Source organism: Branchiostoma lanceolatum, chromosome 1 (genome assembly GCF_035083965.1).
Source record: "Branchiostoma lanceolatum isolate klBraLanc5 chromosome 1, klBraLanc5.hap2, whole genome shotgun sequence".
NCBI lineage: Eukaryota > Metazoa > Chordata > Leptocardii > Amphioxiformes > Branchiostomatidae > Branchiostoma > Branchiostoma lanceolatum.
In genome coordinates, this window is record NC_089722.1 from 18,422,121 (window position 1) to 18,434,520 (window position 12,400).

General features: G+C 40.5%; 1 protein-coding gene and 1 long non-coding RNA gene across 2 annotated transcripts in view; both read right to left on the reverse strand.

Moving 5' to 3' along the window:
• LOC136439181 (sialate:O-sulfotransferase 2-like) overlaps positions 1-12,400 on the reverse strand; it is a 47,538-nt gene that overhangs the window by 10,459 nt on the left and 24,679 nt on the right. The gene's annotated exons all lie outside the window — the stretch shown is intronic.
• LOC136439170 (uncharacterized) lies at positions 6,315-10,902 on the reverse strand. Its single transcript, XR_010756497.1, has 4 exons — positions 10,717-10,902; positions 10,262-10,406; positions 7,365-7,485; positions 6,315-7,015 (listed from the first exon to the last, which is right to left on the reverse strand). It is a non-coding gene; the product is annotated as an uncharacterized lncRNA (long non-coding RNA).

The window sequence follows — 12,400 nt, forward strand, 5'->3', positions numbered from 1 at the left end:
ACCACCTCTGAACTTTACATCCTGTCCCTCCCGCAAGTGTCGCCTTCGCAAGGACATCTCCTTCTGTCTACTGGACATAACTATGGATAAACACAACAGAAAACATCCCGACACACCAAAAACAAAACCTCCGTACATCCGGAGGCAATCATATGTATATGTTGTAGAGGGCAGTTGACAGTGTATTAACACATTTGTACTAAAGAAAACACAAATTTGAAAATAAAATTCTGGTACGTGAAAAGAAAACCGTAAAGATTTGTTGCGCGATAGTTATTTTTCAAGGAATGAACTCGAAAGAGGAAACACGTTTCAAAGTCACAAAGTCAAGGCGTACAAAGTCAGTGATGAAAGGACATTGTAATCTTAGATGGTAATCTCATCTCTCTCTCCCTGAGACAAGATAAGTCGGGACTGCCAAAACTAATATAAGTCCCAACCTGATATGGCTGGAAGGAACCTCTGCACTTTATCATGAGCACATATGATATGGCATGATAAGGGAGCTTTAGATGATTTCCAGAAAACTTGTACAGATCCTGATGTACTGAATTGTGCGCTGCATAAATCATTGATAAGTGAATGGACAAGTGACTGACTGAATCTCAACTAAACACTAAATGCTCTTTAATTTTGGGCCAAAATCAGTACATTGTGGGGACTATTCGATGCACAAGTTGCTTCAACGCTGTGGCAACATCAGTTTTACGTTTGAAAATAAAAAGAAACTTTGGGATGAAAAGTAGACTTATATTATGAAGCAAGGCTCTATAAGCGACGCAAGCCGTTGCTGAAAGGCAAAAGGAAAACGTATTTCAGGAAAAGAAGCAGTATAATGTGGAATTCAGCACCAAGGACAGGGTCAATCCCCACTGTGACATTGTTTAGTCATTACTATCTAAAGTATACAGCATTAGGCGTGGAAAGCCAACCACGTCGTGTTAAAATATATGTGTCCCTTTTCTTGTGCTCACTTAGAAGGAATAATATGGACTTCAGCACCAAGGACAGGCCCAATCCCCATTGTTACAATGTTCAGTCATTGCTATCTAAAGTATACAGCATTAGGCGTGGAAAGCCAACCACAGCGTGGTACAATATCTTTACCATTTTGCTTGTGCTCACTTAGAAGGAATGATATAGACTTCAGCACCAAGGACAGAAGTAGCACCTATTTCATCAACGTACCTATTTCTGTCTCCCCAGCAGGACATGAAGGGAAATGTTATTTTTTCATACGTGATGCAGCTTTGCTATAGTTAGCCTTTATAGCCAAACATACCGGATCACCCCATTCTTTTCGATAAGCATGTTTGGTACTTTAGCGTACTGCTGCTGGTGTGCAATAGTGTTTACTAATTGTGTACGGATCTTTTATTTTCGGTGTGTCTGGATGTTTGTATTCTAGCGTCTCCGTGGTGTTTGAATACGGTAGAGAGGCAGGATGTGAGGGAAAGATGACAAGACTGCCAGGATGCAAAGGTCGACATGGAAGTTGAAATGGTTTTCTCTCAGTCTGGCAGGAAGTGGTAGAACATTTCCACATGCCTGCGTCATAGTTGTAGTTGTCTCATATTGTTTGTAACGATATGTTGTGTAAGTTCAACGTAATTCAGAAGCACATGTACTTGTATGAACTATATATACTTCTGCGATGTTGATTTAAACAAATAAAGATTTGAGATTTGAGTCACGTTCATCATAGGAAGTGATCGACGGACAGATGTAATGTAACGCAAACCGTATTTGCATAATTGATGAACAACAATTAAACAGGATATACGAGAAACTCTAGATAGGTCATGGAAGCGTGAGGCTTCCTAACTCTTGTTACCGTCTAGATTATACATGCGTACGGAATGCCAATTACAAAAGCTGCATAAATCCGCCTGTGCTCACTTAGACAGACGGAGCGATAGGGTATTATTGCCGGGAACTAACGCTCCGTGTCGGCTTATCTAATACCCCGCTATAAGCCGGTTAATCTCTTGATTGCTTTCGAGAGAGAGAACGAGGCTCGCAGCACAAAGACGCTGTGATAAGGACGAAAGGTATGAAAATTAGTCAAAGGATTAAGCAGGGAAAATGGTAGGAATGTGAATTAAGGTATGAGTATAGAGCGAAATCAATGCTGATGTGTTTTAGTGAGGAGAATCCCATGCGAATAATGACGCGTTGTGACAGGAAATATAATGGTATAAGAAATGCATCTACATTGTAATATGTGCTGTACGTATCTGTATGGGTATGTACGATACATATCAAAAGTTTTAATACAATGTATTGTCCAAGTGAAAACAATAGAACAACTGTTACGTAAACATTGTATTTTGAATGAAACACAAGAAGAATACCATTTTGTGAATAGAATATAGATTATATATCAAAGAGAAATACTCTGTACAGGCCTAACATAGCATATTTCCCTAAGTTATCCATGTAAGAACTGTAGAAAAAAAATCATATTCCTAACGCAGCTATACAAACCTTCAATTGAAATACAAATCTGTTTCTACTGTTATTAAAAAGTGAGTAGAAATTTGAGTTATTTCAGGAACTAAGACTGTCCTCGGGTATATTTTGTTCTAGAATCTTCATCGTTTTCAGCAGAACTTGGTGGATGTAGCGTCACATTCAATTTAAGACTCGCCTTTCTGTGCTCTGCAAAAACGGGGTTCTTAAGCAAAGCTTGTTCTGGCAATACCTTCATTTTACTGTCACACCTACTTAACTTTACGTAGTAAACTTTGCATGAGTTTATCTAATTCCCGAGTATCCTCTCATCTCTTCACCTTTGCCGACCTTTCTAAGAGATATGCACCGCAGGCAGTCTCAGCCGAACAGGCAATCAACCAAATGTGTCCAAACGCTTTTCGCTTCATCAACACTTCATACCACCCCTCAGGCAGAACAAGAGGCAAGATTGGATCAGAACCAACGTGCGGTGCATGGTTCAACATGCCAAGGTTTCTGCCTTGCTGATGGGTACACGGGTTGAATAGGTATTCCCAGAATCGTCATTCGTTTACGGAATTCTCAAACATGAGGTGCTCTCTCTTGATCTGTTACATTCAGAATAACGCTTGATGTTTGACGATATGACGATGGTACCTCGTATATGTTCGTTAGAATAAAGTCAGTATCCCTATACTTGTCGCTGATGTGTTGAATTAAGTATTCCCAAAATTGTCATGCGTTTCCCAAAACGGCATTCTCAAACACGAGGTGCTCTCTCTTGATCTGTAATATTCAGAATAACGCCTGGTGTTTGACGATATGACGATGATACCTCGTATATGTTCTTTAAAGGAGTCCTAAACCCCAGAGGGGGGAGTTATTTTCCAATGGATGGTAATTTTAGGAAGTAGAAATGAATATTTTTTACAGTATACGATAAAGTACCCACTAGTCCCGTGCACATCCAAAAGCATTCAGTATTTTACCAAATCCCCCAGGTGACCCTCAGCCTATGTGTTATTTACAATGTGCCTGACAATGCCTGACAAAAGTTAGATTACAAAAAGAATGTCAGGGTGGTTAAGAAAAACTTGTCTTGCTATGTGTTCTTTTATATCTTATTAACAATTGGCCTTCTTATTGTGCTTAACCACCCTCATTTACGCCGAAAATATCCACGTTTAAAACTGTATGTTTACGCATAGGGAATACACTGGTAGGGTCTGCAGGGGTTTAGTGAGTATCATATTGTTTGAAAAAACACACCTTGTGTAATTCACCACTAGCGGAATTCTGTACAAAGTCGGCTGATTATGTATTGATTGATACATAATCTAGTGGAAAATAACACCGCCTTCTGGAGTTTAGGACTCCTTTAAAACAAATACCCATGCTTTTCGCTGATGGGTTGAATAAGTATTCCCAGAAGTGTCCTGCATTACTCAAAACGGCATCCTCGAACACGAGGTGCTGTCCACGATCAGGGGAACGCCTGCTGTTTCACGATATGGTGCAGGTATCTCGTATGTGTTCTTAAAACAAAGTCAGAATCCCTCTGAGATAAACCGCTTAATGTGCTCGAAATTCGTATCCTCACAGCAGTATAAATAAAGCACAAAATTACCCACGCTAAAGGGCGCGCGTGCATCTTCAATGTTCTACATTTATCGTACAGAACGGCACTTTTTATAGAGAAGACAGCTATAGCTACTACTTCCTCATTTGTTTGTTTTTCATTTCTTACTGATGCTTACTTAAAGCGACAATATCTGTATTTATGTATTTCCTTTACGTAGTATATTGATAATTTATCGGTTTTCATACATCGACATCGTACATTTGGTTTACTTTGACTTCTTTTTAATTTCATTTTCGGTTTAATTTTTCTGTTTAATTTAAAATCGATTTTTATACACCGTATATTTGTCTTTCTTTGACTTCTTTGATATTCCATTTGATTGCATTATTTGATTGATTAGTTACAGGTTTGCGATAGCAAAACCTGTTCTGTTTTTGCATCCAAGGATGGGGGCCGCCATGTTGGATGTGACCATTTTATTGGGAGGGGTGTTTTTTGTCGCTGATGTTGGGTGTGACTATTTTGACGGAGGGGTGTTTTTCTTGCTAGTTTTCTTTTTTGTGTGTTCTTGCTATTTTTTTCTTGCTGTGGGTTGGGTGTGACCATGTTTACTGGAGGGATGTTTTTTTTCACTAATGTGTGGGTGTGATAGATGGAAGTTATTAATGTGGTGGTGTTGTGACTTTGCCGTTGGCACAAATGGACACAAGGCCCACTGTACTAAAGGACGAGCAAGGTCCACTGAGCATCATGTTGTTGTGGTCTTGTCGAAAAGTAAGGGACGACAAGATCCCCAACGATAGAGGGTTAATATAGATTTGTTATTTAATGTGATGTTGGATTAGAAAGTGTTGGAATCGATAATATTTGGGGTGGTTTTTGTCGCTAATGTTGGTTCCCTATATCTTTCCTAGTTTTGGGTTAGGTGCGACCATTTTGACCGGAGGGGTGGTTTTTGCCACTCATTTTAGGTGTAAGAGATGAATGTTATTAGTGTGGTGGTGTTGTGACTTTGCCGTTGGCACAAATGGACACAAGGCCCACTGTACTAAAGGACGAGCAAGGTCCACTGAGCATCATGTTGTTGTGGTCTTGTCGAAAAGTAAGGGACGACAAGATCCCCAACGATAGAGGGTTAATATAGATTTGTTATTTAATGTGATGTTGGATTAGAAAGTGTTGGAATCGATAATATTTGGGGTGGTTTTTGTCACTAATGTTGGTTCCCTATATCTTTCCTAGTTTTGGGTTAGGTGCGACCATTTTGACCGGAGGGGTGGTTTTTGCCACTCATTTTAGGTGTAAGAGATGAATGTTATTAGTGCGGTGGTGTTGTGACTTTGCCGTTGGCACAAATGGACACAAGGCCCACTGTACTAAAGGACGAGCAAGGTCCACTGAGCATCATGTTGTTGTGGTCTTGTCGAAAAGTAAGGGACGACAAGATCCCCAACGATAGAGGGTTAATATAGATTTGTTATTTAATGTGATGTTGGATTAGAAAGTGTTGGAATCGATAATATTGGGGGTGGTTTTTGTCGCTAATGTTGGTTCCCTATATCTTTCCTAGTTTTGGGTTAGGTGCGACCATTTTGACCGGAGGGGTGGTTTTTGCCACTCATTTTAGGTGTAAGAGATGAATGTTATTAGTGTGGTGGTGTTGTGACTTTGCCGTTGGCACAAATGGACACAAGGCCCACTGTACTAAAGGACGAGCAAGGTCCACTGAGCATCATGTTGTTGTGGTCTTGTCGAAAAGTAAGGGACGACAAGATCCCCAACGATAGAGGGTTAATATAGATTTGTTATTTAATGTGATGTTGGATTAGAAAGTGTTGGAATCGATAAAATTTGGGGTGGTTTTTGTCACTAATGTTGGTTCCCTATATCTTTCCTAGTTTTGGGTTAGGTGCGACCATTTTGACCGGAGGGGTGGTTTTTGCCACTCATTTTAGGTGTAAGAGATGAATGTTATTAGTGTGGTGGTGTTGTGACTTTGCCGTTGGCACAAATGGACACAAGGCCCACTGTACTAAAGGACGAGCAAGGTCCACTGAGCATCATGTTGTTGTGGTCTTGTCGAAAAGTAAGGGACGACAAGATCCCCAACGATAGAGGGTTAATATAGATTTGTTATTTAATGTGATGTTGGATTAGAAATTGTTGGAGTCAGTAATATTGGGCGTGATCGGAGGGATGATTTTTGTTGCTAATGTTAGTTTACGACCACATCAATGATAAAGAAATGACACAGAAACAAGGATACCCGCACACTTAGCAAGGTGCACACTTACCGTTATAAAACTGACTGATTGTGACTTCATAATGTTGGCTAATTACTACGATCCTTACTGAAGGTCTCTATTGCTCTTTTGACCTAAACTTCCTTGCCTTTGAAATCTCTTGTCTTTATACTGTCTAACTCTGCTTACACAACATTGATTACTTTATCGCTTCGCTGCAGTCCACTTTAACAAACGAATACCCGTCAAAGATGTCAAAGAATAACAATTATGGCACAACAATAGCAGACTGATTTTACAGTAACCGTTGCAAGTTCGGTAAGGAGTTGTACTGAAACTTCTTGGACATTAGTGACGGAGTAAAATGTTACTGCAGCTTGTGATTGCAATTGCATACACATTTGAATGGTGTTTCCACCATTCGTACATCCGGTTTGATTTGAGCTGTCATCGGCGAGGTTAACATTTGTATTTTCTTTGATATACGTGCAAAATCAGCCACTAAAAGTCGCACAATAAAATAAACAATAGTATAGACAATACATATTCGTTTAGATCAAATGACGTGGACAACATGTGCACGTCAGCGTGTGAATTCTCTAAATCGTGTCAGCTTTTCTCTTGCTGTAACAGTGCAATCAATTGGCTGCACACGGCTCTGATTCTGGTCAGGCATCCCCTGTGGCCTTCCTCCCTCATGTTCTTGGCGACTGTAGAAGTAGATGGTTGATCAGTTCTGTGGAGAATTCGAACATAAATATTGATGATATTGTATCTTGGGACAAAGCAAATGTTTTGATGAACCTTCGTGGTCTGAGAGAGTTAAGTAAATTAATGTTAGAATTTCTACGGTTTAAAGAAAATACTATAATCTGATTTAGTACACCCATATGACACACTAACTTACTCTTCTTATATTATGTATGGCAAGCTGGAGGCATAAAATGTAATGATTCATGTCAAATAGGTTTCTATAGTTAATAATTGACCTTTACAACGATGTTGTCACATGAGCCGTTTTAAAAATAATTTTAACAAAAGTCAAAATCTGATTAACAACAAACAATATAAGAAAATCTCTTCACCTTCCTGTACTTCCTATGACATCTTTCACCCCATGCCAGCCAGCTGTGAGGGATCAGACATCTGAAGCTGGTACACAGCTTGTATTTATTCCTACCAGTTTCCACCAAGGTCTGCTGCATGCTGTGACGGAAGGAAACATATATTAGAAATATCCAGTATAGTTGAGCAGGTATGAGCAGCTGGGAAATATAAAGCTATCATCTGACTGACGAATATGATCTGCAACATGTTATGTATCGCTACCAATCATCATCCGAATTATTCAAAATGGCATTGATCAAAAATTGACCGCGGACAGAACAAAGCCCACTGGCTCTTTATCGAAAAGTATGATTGAGAGGAAACATAACAAGGAACCTTTTATAATAATGCATATATGAACATTTAGAACTTGTCCATGACTGAGTAAACAACCTGCTTGTAAGGTCACCGCTATTTTGAATTTCCTGTGATAACACTTAACAGTGACAGCATATCCCCAGTAGTTATTTTTGCTGTCTGAAAGACTGACCGGCAGGGTCATGGCTGGTGACCCGCACTCAGCCGCGACTTTAAAGTAAACCGTCAGTCTAGAAACCTGTTACCTAATGCTGAATCGATGCAAATTTACAGACATGAGGCTCAGGATCCTTATAACAAGGTTGACCTCAAGGGTTGTGTGAACAGGTATAAGGATATCTCACAAGTGACATTTCAATGAACTGTATGACATTGGGTCACACAGTTTGACGACCTGAATTAGAGAAGATATTTGATATCCTATGTGTATCTCTCCGTCTGGATTACACGTGACAACATTTACGGATCATGATCAGAAGAGGAATATAGATGATCATATAGTATGACTCATGTAAATTAGTTTTGTCATTTTTTTCTGAATACCATGTCCTCCAGATGATTTATGTTACACATGTTTTCGGACAGAAATACAGGGACATGAACAAAAAGGGGTTATCTATTCTAAATACGTGTAATTCTTCTTCTTATTAAAGTGACAAGTTTAAAACTTAATACCGGCTGTTTTACACATGTCCGTCTGTAAATACTATAAGGGACAGCTACTTAACCCGGGGTACCAGGTTCAACATACAAACATCTCTACCGCTTCCGCCCGCCTGGCGTCGCCATAGCAACCTTGCAGACGACAGTAACCTTAACGCGACAGGTCGCTCTAAGGAGGATGTGGGGCATGGATGTAAATACTTGCGTGGAATGGATCCGTCTAGCTTACTGTCGCCGAAGGTCATGGTGAGAATTTCAAACTATTTTGCTTAAAAAGAAATTACGCAACTGTCGATCATGGCAAACAAAGTTACGCACACTTGCCAAGTCGGAACTATCAAAGACATGTTCAGTGGAAACTCTCGATGTACGGGGAATGGTGCATACGCTATTTACAAATCGGCACGGGGGATACCCGATCTATCATCTTGTCACAGCTCAACGGGACACACCTGATAGATTAATTTCAAAGGTTATTCATAATGTGATCGATTATACCTGTGCCTTCAGCTTTTTGAAAATAAGTTTTAACAGCGAAATAGGAGGCGATGTTCTAAATCAGCGTTACTGATACAGGGCGGGGTTAACTTGCTCTTTATAAACAATGGAAAATAAAAAGTGCCACTAGTCGAAGTGGGGCATTTGAAGTTTTCAACATTCGGTGTTACTTTCGCTATTTTCTCAAACAACACAGATTGATGATTTGGTTTATTTCATATCATTAAAAAGTATCACAGTTTCGCAGCGCACGCGACGTGTGCACTGAATTGAACTGGGACTACATTATACATTATTGATACATAGATTGCGCCAGAAACCACCCCGGACACTACAGCACGCGTTCGCCTCAATGGGTTACTCACTAAATATAGCGGCAAGAAAATATAGCGGTTTGGGGAAAATGGAGTAGGTCACGGTACTTAATTCTAACGGTGGGAACAAACATTACTGTCTCAAACATTAGTGATGAAAAATTTGCGGTGATAACATTTTAGCTGTTGACTAGTGACCGTTAAACCAGCTAAAATCAAGTTCCAGTTGACAAACAAGAATTACGGTATTGATATATACATATATGTTGCAAGTTGATATTAAACAATACATCAAATGAAAGGTAAGGTTGGGGGAATCACCACATAAATTTATGACGGATTGTAGGATGACCATTGACTATTCCATGATCACAGGGCTTTCGTAAAAGTTATAGTTTGTATGTATGTATGTATAGATATAGTAGACCTTACGAAATCGCTGTACTTTTGTTGTGTCAATAAAGATTGTTGTATAACCCGGCCATCAATCAAGTCTACCGACAGAACAATACGCTTTATCTTTGAAACGAATAGATCTTGCAGACATAATTCATGTAATGATTTGCCGTACGATCCGAAATTATACCACGTATACCCCAAAACCACTGGGGTGGCGACCTCACTGCGACCTAAAAACGGGAGGTGGCGACCTCACTGCGACCTAAAAACGGGAGGTGGCGACCTCACTGCGACCTAAAAACGGGAGGTGGCGACCTCACTGCGACCTAAGATTTGACAGAACGCTCACTGAATTTCATTGATTATTATAAACGAGTAATTTTACGCCTTGTGTATTTTGTTGTCCTTTCAGTCAGACATCTACATTCTGCATGATATCCCAAGCATGAAGTCAATGATTACACAACTTAGGTCGCAGCAAAGTCGCAGCGCGATCGCCGTCTAGTGGAATGGGGGCCTTAGCGCGATCGCCGTACGACTGTAAATACAGAATATATGGTTTCTCAATTCTTAAAATTCAGCACCAGGTTGATTTGTATTCTTAAGTGTAAAAACTCTGCTGCATGTTCAAAAACAGAAGAGCTTCAGCCAATCGTTTGCCAAAAAAGTAGGTTTCTGCTTACCCAGCTATTCATAGTTCCTCCAAGACCCAGTAACACCGCGAGCGTGTGTGGATGTATTCTGCGGCGGTTTACCTTCGCGGTGTCGGCCCTGCCGCCCAGGTTCAGGTTCGTCGCTTGCTTCTGGGAGAGTGGGCCGTCTCTAGACCTGTCAAACATATTTATACGGACATCAACTTTTTTTTTACATTTTGGGAGTGGTTACACAACTGAACTGACCAATCAGTTATATGATCTAGAGATGCAATGTTAATATTCAAAACAGTTTAAGACGAAACAACACTGAGGTCGAGGTCACGCCACGTAGTGAAAGTAGACTACATGTCAGCGACAGAATAAACAGTAAGGGTAAGAAACAAGACATACGTACTCTTACTAGAAACTCTAGGCTCTACCAAAGTACAATTCGTTCTTATAGCAAGGTAGTATATAGATAGAAATTGAAAGGGTTCACACACCTTTTCTGTATCCATTCGCATCTTCGTTTTGATCAACACTGCTGCACCAGAAACCAGCTACACGCACAGCTCTGCAGCCACCAAATAACCAAATTGAAAAGGGTTCTTTGTTCCCCTCTGTGACCTTGTGCCTGTAATTGGCAGCCTGGCCCTGTTTCAAGGACAGTCTGCTGGCGGCGGCACATGGGAAGTTAACTGATAACTCTGGGTCATGTCAACAGTACAGGAGTCTTACTGTGGCCTTGGAATGCACACGCCAATGTACTGCGTCAGGGGGTAACCGAAGAAATGCATGTTTATGTGTGTGTCATATCCTTATTTTCATGCTTAAAGATTATTATGACGTACTATAAATGGCAAGAGTGACGGACCAAGGGTTACGGTGACGGATTAAGGTTTATGGTGACGGATTAAGGGCAAGGGTATCGGACCAAGGGCTATGGTGACAGATTAAGGGTTATGGTGACGGATTAAGTGTTATGGTGACGGGATAAGGGCAAGGCTGAGGGATTAAAGGCTTTCCTGACGGATTAAGGATTGTTATGACGTATACAGGGCAAGATTAACGAATCAAGGGTTACGGTGACGTATCAAGGGTTATGGGGATGGATCATTGGCTATGTTGATGGATTAAAGGCAACGATGAGGGATTTAAGACTTTCGTAACGAATTAAGGGTTATGCTGTCGGATTAAGGGTTATGGTGACGGATTAAGGGTAAGGATGACAGATTAAGGGAAAGGGTGACGGATTATGGTCTCTGATGGCGGATTTAAGGACACGCTGACGGATAAAGGTTTGTGGTGATGGATAAAGGGTTGTGGTGACGGATTAAGTGCTATGTTGAGGGGATTAAGGGCAACGCTAACGGATTAAAGACTTTCCTGACGGATTAAAGATTATCATGACGTATTAAGAGCAAGAGTGACATATCAAGGGTTATGGGAACGGAAATTAAGGATTATTAGGTCGCATTATTGGCTATGGTGACGGATTAACGGCAACGGTGAAGTATTTAAGACTTTCGTGACGGATTAAAGATTATCATGACGTATTAAGAGCAAGAGTGATATATTAAGGGTTATGGGAACGGAAATTAAGGATTATTAGGTCGCATTATTGGCTATGGTGACGGATTATCGGCAACGGTGAAGTATTAAGGGCTTTCGTGACGGATTAAGGCTTATGGTGACGGAGTAAGGGCTAGGGTGACGGATTAAGGGTTACAGTGATGGATTAATGATAAGGATGACGGATTAATAGAAAGGGAGACGGATTAGGGTCTCCGATGGCGGATTAAAGGATACGCTGACGGATAAAGGTTTATGGTAACGGATTAAGGGAAAGAGTCATGGATTAAAGCCTATGGTGACGTATTAAGGGTTGTGGTGACGGATTAAGTGCTATGTTGAGGGGATTAAGGGCAACGCTAACGGATTAAAGACTTTCCTGACGGATTTAAGATTATCATGACGTATTAAGAGCAAGAGTGACATATTAAGGGTTATGGGAACGGAAATTAAGGATTATTAGGTCGCATTATTGGCTATGGTGACGGATTAACGGCAACGGTGAAGTATTCAAGACTTTCGTGACGGATTAAGGCTTATGGTGACGGAGTAAGGGCTAGGGTGACGGATTAAGGGTTACAGTGATGGATTAATGATAAGGATGACGGATTAATA